The following is a 9,554-nucleotide window of genomic DNA, read 5'->3' on the forward strand; positions in this document are numbered from 1 at the left end:
TCTATGGTGTTGGGGTTGGACTTCATGAGACTTGCACAAGCCATACCAATGATGACTCGGGACCTTCTCTTGATCACAGCTGAGGGGAAGAACATGATGGTGCCGATGAATAGAAGAAGTTGCTTGGGGTATAGACCAAGGATGGCTTCTATGACCTTGTATCCCAAAGATCCGAATGTGAAGCATGGGGATGTGGAACCAAGAGGACTTGGGAGTGTGGTCCAAACGACGAAGGAGAGGAAACTTGTTGACTTCGTTGCAAAGGCTGGAAAGAAGAACAAAGGGAGTGAGGAGAGGACCTCACGAACTTTGAAACACTTGTTGGGAACATCTTCTACTAAAGGTTTTCACAAGGAAGTTGCAAATGAAGTAAGCCCGAGTGCTACTTCAGAAGTAGTGATTGTTGAAAATTATGAGGGTAGAGATCCTGCTGGGATAGTGGACTTTTGCAGATATGCTATGGGTATATATGACTTTCAGTTGACAAAAAACAAGCTAGAAGAGCTTGGATGTACATGTGAAGAGGTTGAAGCTGTGCACGAATACTTAAGGACACAACATCAATCTGACACATGGGTGGATGAGAGTCAGGGAGGAAACTTCCTGGCCCTTCTCTCTTCTTAGATGACATAGAAGATGGGGCTCATTGTTAAGCTGCTCATGGCAGTGAGCCCTCAAACATGGTTGAGCAGGTATGATGATCAGAACGTGTTGCAGAAAGATGGGGTTTCCATCGACCTGAGCATGGGATCGTGGAGATGAGTGTTGACACATGGCTAGGATGTGTAGCACTTGTTGGTATACATCGGCAGTTGGCACATGGAGATGACTTGGTGAAGACGGGACCTTATATATGTTGCAGTAATATTTGCCTTATATGGAGGAGTCTACATCATGGTCGATGAAGTCTTGGTGGAGAGCCACTAAGATGGTATGTTGTCGGGACGACAACGTTTTCGGGTGGAGGAGAGTGTAACGCCCTCGCGACATGGGCAAGTGCGCGACGGGAAAAATGCCTTCACACGACGGTTTGGCGGGCGACTCGGGTGGGCGACCCGTGCACGACCCGTGCACGACAGGTGGGCGACTCGGGCGGGCGACCCGTGGGCGAACCGTGCACGACGGGCGGGCGACCCGTGCACGACGTGCGGGCGAACCGTGCACGGTAAACCGGCAAACACATACGGCGAGCTGAGGTTGGGCGCAGACACCCGACGAACTGCGGACGAGCTGCGGTGAGTTGGTACGCGGGTGCGGCCACCGACCCGATGGACAGGCACGGCGGTTGAGGTTCGAGCGCGAGGAACCGAAGAACCAGTGCGACAGGCGGAAGGGCGACCCGTGGGCGACCCACGCCCGATGGGTGGACGACCGGGCGATAGACATGGTGATGGCATTATGTGGTGGACGCGGTATGGTTCGACGAAGGCGCGGCATGTTTTCAGTAGCGGACGACGAGTGCGAAGGGTAGGCGGCTCTTCATACGACGGGCGGACAATGTGACAGCAACCGGGCGACGTGCGACAATGGCGAACAACAATGCGACGTTAAGGCGAGCTGGCTGCGACGTTATGGAGTGCACATGTTACACTTAAGGATTATGCGATGGAGTGTTGTAGACTTTATAAGGGACGTGGGAAGGCCTTGCCCTTGGGTAAAGGCCGACCCACTAAAATATAAAGTAGGGGCTCCAAAGCATGAATTATGGGGTCGGCCCAAGAGCTGACACCCCTTCACCAAATGGTTAGGAAGCCTATATATGGATGGCACAGAGACTCCATTTGGACATCAAGCACTTCGATCACTCTTTGCATTCGATCTAGAGGTAAAGAGGACGCAGTAGAAGTGTGCATATCTCATGCGCATAAGGAGAAGTGCGCAGTTTTACCAAGGGACTATTTGAGGACGACGGTACACGGTAAAAGGACAGTTCGGTGCAGAATTGACTTGAAGGAGTTCTGGTGGCTCGGGTGAGCACGCTCCTACCAAGGGAGGTTGGCATTGGATTGTAAAAGGCGGTCTTGCCTTGTTGTAATATTTCTAAGTGTTGGCCGTGGTCTTTGCCCGGCACACTTGTATGGTTGTATTATTGAAGATTTCATAATATATTACTATTGGGTGAACTCGTTTCAGAGTTTCCCCTCCCATATAATTGTGTGCAATTGTTATGTTTACGGGTTAATTGCATATTGATTATGAACATGTATGAATGATGAGCCCCAAAAATGTACAATTATTTGGGCTCATTCAACCTCCTAATTTGGCTTATTCCACCATTCTCATTTGTTTATTGCATGTTTTTGATTATTTTTATGTTAATAGAGTGAATTTGGTTAGTCATTATGCCAACAAGTCTAATGGGTGCTTTGTGTAGCCTTTTTGGTCAACTTGGAGACAAATTTGAAGGTCTTAATGAGCACTTGGCAGCCAAATTCGTGGGAGAACAAGCTAGAGGATTTGTAGGAAGGTGTCCCCCTCATTTATGGGCCCTTACCTCGAATTCTCCACCATCAGTTCGGAGTTCAAGGGCCACCGAATCAATCAGCTCAAGGGTAGCCAAGCAAGTCAAGTTGGACTGCTGTTAACTCCAAGTCTTGGGCAGCCAAGTCCCTAACTTTTAGGAGGATTGTTGGGTCCTCAAATTGTATAAATAAGAAGGCTTGGGGCCTCATTTTGGTTAGCTAGTGGGTAGTCATTTTGTGTAGCTAGTTAGTCAATTTGGGGTTAGCTAGTTAGTCAATTTGGTTAGTCATGTTGTAGCTCGGTTTTTGCTCCTTGTAAGCCAGTTTTGGCATGTCATTAGATTCATGATTATTCAATAAAGACAGGCAGCTTTTGATCCAATTCTGAGTTTTTAAGAGAGAAACAGACCTCCTCTGTGTTGTAATGTTAATTTCTTTTTGTTTCAGCACTTTAGTTCATTGCTTTACCATGAAATTCGAAATTACAGGTTTGATTAGTTAGTTTTTATGAGATTGAATGAGTTTAGCTTATGGTTGAATTGCTTTCGGTTGTTTAGTTAGACTATCAGGTTGATAATACATTGGAGCTCCAAGGAAAAAGGTTGAGGAAGTCTCCACTGCCATCTCTGTTTGGAGATTGGAGTGCAACCTATACCAACCACAAAAATACGCAGTTCTTCACTTTATACATGCTGCAACATAGTCTCGTTTATGATAGATCTTTCCATGCACTTCACTCTTGCACCATACACCTTCATCACAGCTTCATGCACATTCCTCTACACGCTTTATATTGCTGTTCATTGAGTTCATAGCACAGGTAGCATAGGTTAATGAATTTTCATCTTGGTGACAGTCATAAGCCATTTGGTTTATTTACACTGCTCTTCATCATTCTATTACCTTCTTCTTTGTCTTGATCATGCATACAACCACATCCTTGACCTCTGCTCCGCTCTGTTATCTCCCAAACTCCTCCACTCCTCACGTAACTTCATTCTTTAGACATTTCGTTGTTATAACCTTCCATCCATCAACCCACTTCATACACTCGTTCTCCATCCTACTTCTCCACTCCTGAGCCATCACCAGCTCTATCCCTACCTTACACATCTCCCCCTACCATTCCATCACTCCACCATCACTTCAAACACCCACGGTAGGTCATCCTGTAGCAATTTGTAGACTTCCTGTAGAAACCCCTGCGTTTCCTGTAGGATCCCCTGCAGACATCCTGTAGGAGGCCACTCACTCGTTTGCTGAGCCTCTGAGTGTGAGGAACCTCTATGGACAGATGCTAAGGATCCTTGGAAACCTTTCGTAGCCTCCCCAACATTTCCCAAGCTTCCCTTCCTTCCGCATCACATCGGCACCACCAAACCCTAATAAACACAAAATCACAATCACTCCATCCACTTAAAGAAAAAATAAAAAAACATGTCTTTTAAGATGCAAGTAGCTTAGATTCATGCATTTTCACTCATTAGAAGTAATGGCATCATTGGTAGAATTTTCATTCACATTCTTTGCATCATAGAGGTTAGACTAGTCAAATTAGGGTTTTCTTAGGGTTTCCATGCTTTGGTTTGTTTTGAGATCATTTTCGCCAAGTAGATTAGTTTTCTCTGAGCTAGCTTTCATCCATCATTTAGCAAGCTTCTTCTGAGAGCCTATAGAAGTTGGCTTGAGCCCTAGCGGACTTGTGCCAGTTGACCAAGTGACAGCTGCGACAAGAGCTAGTACTTGTGCATATAGCACCGTCGCTTCCAAGTTTGTACGAACTACCGGGTTGATAAAATTAAGAGACAGGAAGCCCCAGGAGTTGTAGCATTATTGCTACAATACTGGAGCTCACCAATGAAGATTAATGCATTTTACTTGATTGAAGAAAATAAGTTAAGTGTGTTAATGTGGGAAGGCGTAGTCCATATGTATGAGTATTGTTAAAAAAGAAAATACACGGTGGTGCCGCACCTCGCCGGACATGGTTGAAAGACTACTGTAGACCTGGGGGCGTGACAGGGCGGGTCGTTTGAGGGTGCCCGTGTGAACTCGTTCGGGCGGGTCGTTCGGGCGAGGGCGTGCCCGGGCGAACGAGCCCGTATCAAAAATGCTAAGTTGTGACCTGAGGTTGGCTTTGTGCACGTTCGTGCAGCTCGTTTGCCCGGCTCTCCCTTGTGGCTTCGTTTCGGTCGTTCGGGCACCCATGCGAATTCGTTCGGGCGAGGGTGCACACGGGCCAACGAGCCCGTATGAAAAATGCTAAGTTGTGACCCGAGGTTGGCTTTGTGCATGTTCTTGCTGCTCCTTTGCCTAGCTCTCCCTTGCTGCTTCGTTTCGGTCATGCGGGGGCCCATTCAAATTCCAGATGATCCGAGCGACAAGTTTTCTTTCCGTGTGAAAGGTGGGTTGGTAATTGAGTTGTGTTTTCGCGTTTGCCTGAACGATGGCCTTGGGTCATTTTTTGGGCGGCCGATTTTCATCTTCTCTCCATCCCCACTCGGTAGCGCATGAGCGGTAATTTTGGCCAGGCTCGGCCTGGGAGGCATATGTGAACAATTCCCCTTCCGCTCTCCAAGTTCTTGGAGCTGTATGGGCTGTTGTGGTGTGGCTCCCTGGCTCGTCTTGGTCCCTGTGTGCCCCTTCAGATGATACCAGCGACAGGTTTCCTTTCCGTGTGAAAGGTGGGTTGGTAATTGAGTTGTGTTTTCGCGTTTGCCTGAACGATGGCCTTGGGTCGTTTGTAGGGCGGGCAATTTTCATCATCTCTCCATCCCCACTCGGTAGCACATGAGTGGTAATGTTGGCCAGGCTCAGCCTGGGAGGCATATGTGAACAATTCCCCTTCCGCTCTCCAAGTTCTTGGAGCTATATGGGCTGTTGTGGTGTGGCTCCTTGGCTCGTCTTGGTCCCCGCGTGCCCCTTCAGATGATACCAGCGACAGGTTTCCTTTCCATGTGAAAGGTGGGTTGGTAATTGAGTTGTGTTTTCGCGTTTTCCTGAACGATGGCCTTGGGTCATTTGTAGGGCGGGCGATTTTCATCTTCTCTCCATCCCCACTCGGTAGCGCATGAGCTGTAATTATGGCCAGGCTCGGCCTGGGAGGCATATGTGAAGAATTCCCCTTCCGCTCTCCAAGTTCTTGGAGCTGTATGGGCTATTGTTGTGTGGCTCACTGGCTCTTCTTGGTCCCCGCGTGCCCCTTTAGATGATACCAGCGACAGGTTTCCTTTTCGTGTGAAAGGTGGGTTGGTAATTGAGTTGTGTTTTCACATTTGCCTGAACGATGGCCTTGGGTCGTTTGTAGGGCGGACGATTTTCATCTTCTCTCCATCCCCACTCGGTAGCGCATGAGTTGTAATTTTGGCCAGGCTTGGCCTGGGAGGCATATGTGAACAATTCCCCTTCCGCTCTCAAAGTTCTTGGAGCTGTATGGGCTGTTGTTGTGTGGCTCCCTGGCTCATCTTGGTCCCCGCGTGCCCCTTCAGATGATACCAGCGACAGGTTTCCTTTCCGTGTGAAAGGTGGGTTGGTAATTGAGTTGTGTTTTCGCATTTTCCTGAATGATGGCCTTGGGTCGTTTGTAGGGCGGGCGATTTTCTTCTTCTCTCCATCCCCACTCGGTAGCGTAAGAGCGGTAATGTTGGCCAGGCCCAGCCTGGGAGGCATATGTGAAAAATTCCCCTTCCACTCTCCAAGTTCTTGGAGCTGTATGGGCTGTTGTTGTTTGGCTCCCTGGCTCGTCTTTGTCCCCGCGTGCCCCTTCAGATGATACCAGCGACAGGTTTCTTTTCCGTGTGAAAGGTGGGTTGGTAATTGAGTTGTGTTTTCATGTTTGCCTGAACGATGGCCTTGGGTCGTTTGTAGGGCAGGCGATTTTCATCTTCTCTCCATCCCCACTCGGTAGCGCATGAGCGGTAATGTTGGCCAGGCTCGGCCTGGGAGGCATATGTGAAAAATTCCCCTTCCGCTCTCCAAGTTCTTGGAGCTGTATGGGCTGTTGTGGTGTGGCTCCCTGGCTCGTCTTGGTCCCCGCGTGCCCCTCCAGATGATACCAGCGACAGGTTTCCTTTCCATGTGAAAGGTGAGTTGGTAATTGAGTTGTGTTTTTGTGTTTGCCTGAATAATGGCCTTGGGTCATTTGTAGGGCCACCGATTTTCATCTTCTCTCCATCCCCACTCGGTAGCGCATGAGTGGTAATGTTGGCCATGCTCGGCCTGGGAGGCATATGTGAACAATTCCCCTTCCGCTCTCCAAGTTCTTGGAGCTGTTTGGGCTGTTGTGGTGTGGCTCCTTGGCTCGTCTTGGTCCCCGCGTGCCCCTCCAGATGATACCAGCGACAGTTTTTCTTTCCGTGTGAAAGGTGGGTTGGTAATCGAGTTGTGTCTTCAGGTTTGCTTGAACGATGGCCTTGGGTAGTTTGTAGGGCGGGCGATTTTCATCTTCTCTCCATCCCCACTCGGTAGCGCATGAGCGGTGATGTTGGCCAGGCTCAGCCTGGGAGGCATATGTGAACAATTCCCCTTCTGCTCTCCAAGTTCTTGGATCTGTATGGGTTGTTGTGGTGTGGCTCCTTGGCTCATCCTAGTCCCCGCGTGCCCCTCTAGATGATACTAGCGATAGGTTTTATTTCCGTGTGAAAGGTGGGTAGGTGATCGAGTTGTATTTTTGGGTTTGCTTGAACAATGGCCTTGGGTCATTTTTAGGTCGGCCGATTTTCATCTTCACTCCATCCCCACTCGGTAGCACATGAGCGGTAATGTTGGCCAGGCTCGGCCTGGGAGGCATATGTGAACAATTCCCCTTCTGCTCTCCAAGTTCTTGGAGCTGTATGGGCTTTTGTGGTGTGGCTCCCTGGCTCGTCCTGGTCCCCTCGTGCCCCTCCCGATGATACCAGCGGTAGGTTTTCTTTCCGTGTGAAAGGTGGGTTGGTGATCGAGTTGTGTTTTTGGGTTTGCCTGAACGATGGCCTTGGGTCATTTGAAGGGCGGCCGATTTTCGTCTTCACTCCATCCCCGCTCGGTAGCACATGAGTGGTAATGTGGGCCATGCTCATCCCCATCCCTCTTTCCCATCCCAACGATAAGAATGTTGAAAGTTTTCTCGGTGCTCCTTTGAGCCTTCGTTGTTGCGGGTCCCAGATGGAAGCCCCAAAACTCCGTCGTTGCCTATGTCGCTATCGTGCCCGTCGGTTGTTGCGAATAGAGAATTTTCATTGGGCTGGGTAGCCATTTGTGGCTCCATTGAAATTGGCTCCTCGTTATATTATTCAGTTCCTCCCTATTTGGTGTGGAGGGTTTTGCTTTTCGTGTGAAAGGTGGGTTGGTAATTGAGTTGGTTTTTCGGGTTTGCCTCAAGAATGGCCTTGGGTCGTTTGTAGGGTGTCCAATTTTCATCTTCTCTCCATACCCACTCGGTAGCGCATGAGCGGTAATGTTGGCCATGCTTGTCCTTGGAGGCATATGTGAACAATTCCCCTTCTGCTCCAAGTTTTGGGAGTTGTATGGGTTGTTGTGTTGTGGCTCCTTGTGATGGCTAGCCTCTTCATTGTTCGGCAGTTTATGGTGCTGGTGTCTTGTGCTTGTACTCTTTCCGTGTTGGCATTGTCGGTTGAGATGCATACATTTAAGAGGGACGTGGAAGGGTTTTGGTTGTAAACCACCTACCCTCCCTCTTGCTTGCTTTTTCCATCGGGCGATGTGAGGTGCTGTTCTCCTTGTTGTAAAGTCAAGGGTTGGCATTCCTTTCAAAGTGCACATCGTTCGTGGTTGCGTTGGCTTTGAGGTTTTGATAGATGTGTTGGCCCATATGTTTGATCGAGGGGTTGGCTTTTCCCTTGCATCTTGCGTGCGTGGTAGGCTTTTGCGGTTGGAAATGTTAAGTCACAACGTTTATGGGCATTTGTTGTTTCAATTGTGTATGCGCTTGTGGTCCAATGGGGAGGAGGCTTGCTACTACTATAGTCATCGATGGTGGGGGCTATTTGGAAGAAGGATTTCGAGGTGGAACGCTTCGACCTCCCTCCTTTGCGTGGAGGTGGCCGTAGGGGAAAGTTATTCATCATCCGGTCGGTAAAGCTGTGGGAAATCTCCTAGGTTGCCTGTACGTAGGGTGCGTGGGGTGCGGAGCTGCCCGATCCCTCCTCCTGTTTGGATATGTGTCCTTGTATTGTGTAGCGACCCTCTTGATTTGCATTTGCTTCCTTCCTTTGCCTTTGCATCATGGTTGCTGCAGGCGGTCAAGTGATCGAGGTCCTCCGTCAGCTGGCGCGGGTGGACTCCTAGCTGGCCTCGGTGCGTGGCGTGGAGGGTCGGCGGTCGTTTCTGAGAAGAGGTTGTGGGCTCGGTTGGTCTTATTTGGAAGAAGGATTTCGAGGTGGAACGCTTCGACCTCCCTCCTTTGTGTGGAGGTGGCCGTAGGGGAAAATTATTCATCGTCCAGTCGGTAAAGCTGTGGGAAATCTCCTAGGTTGCCTGTACGTAGGGTGTGTGGGGTGCGGGGCTGCCCGATCCCTCCTCCTATTTGGATATATGTCCTTGTATTGTGTGGCGACCCTCCTCTTGATTTGCATTTGCTTCCTTCCTTTGCCTTCGCATCGTGGTTGCCACAACGGTCAAGTGATCGAGGTCCACCGTCAGCTGGCGCGGGTGGACTCCTAGGTGGCCTCGGTGCGTGGCGTGGAGGGTCGGGGGTCATTTCTGAGAAGAGGTTCTGGGCTCGGTTGGTCTTATTTGGAAGAAGGATTTCGAGGTGGAATGCTTCGACCTCCCTCCTTTGCGTGGAGGTGGCCGTAGGGGAAAATTATTCATCGTCCGGTCGGTAAAGCTGTGGGAAATCTCCTAGGTTGCCTGTACATAGGGTGCGTGGGGTGCGGGGCTGCCCGATCCCTCCTCCTGTTTGGATATGTGTCATGTATTGTGTGGCGAACCTCCTCTTGATTTGCATTTGCTTCCTTCCTTTGCCTTCGCATCGTGGTTTCCGTAGCGATCAAGTGATCGAGGTCCACCATCAGCTGGCACGGGTGGACTCCTAGGTGGCCTCGATACATGGCATGGAGGGTCGGGGGGCATTTATGAGAAGAGGTTGTGGGC

Source organism: Pinus tabuliformis, chromosome 2_1 (assembly GCF_031772625.1).
Source record: "Pinus tabuliformis cultivar Carrire ecotype Pingquan chromosome 2_1, CPIR1, whole genome shotgun sequence".
Taxonomy (NCBI): domain Eukaryota; kingdom Viridiplantae; phylum Streptophyta; class Pinopsida; order Pinales; family Pinaceae; genus Pinus; species Pinus tabuliformis.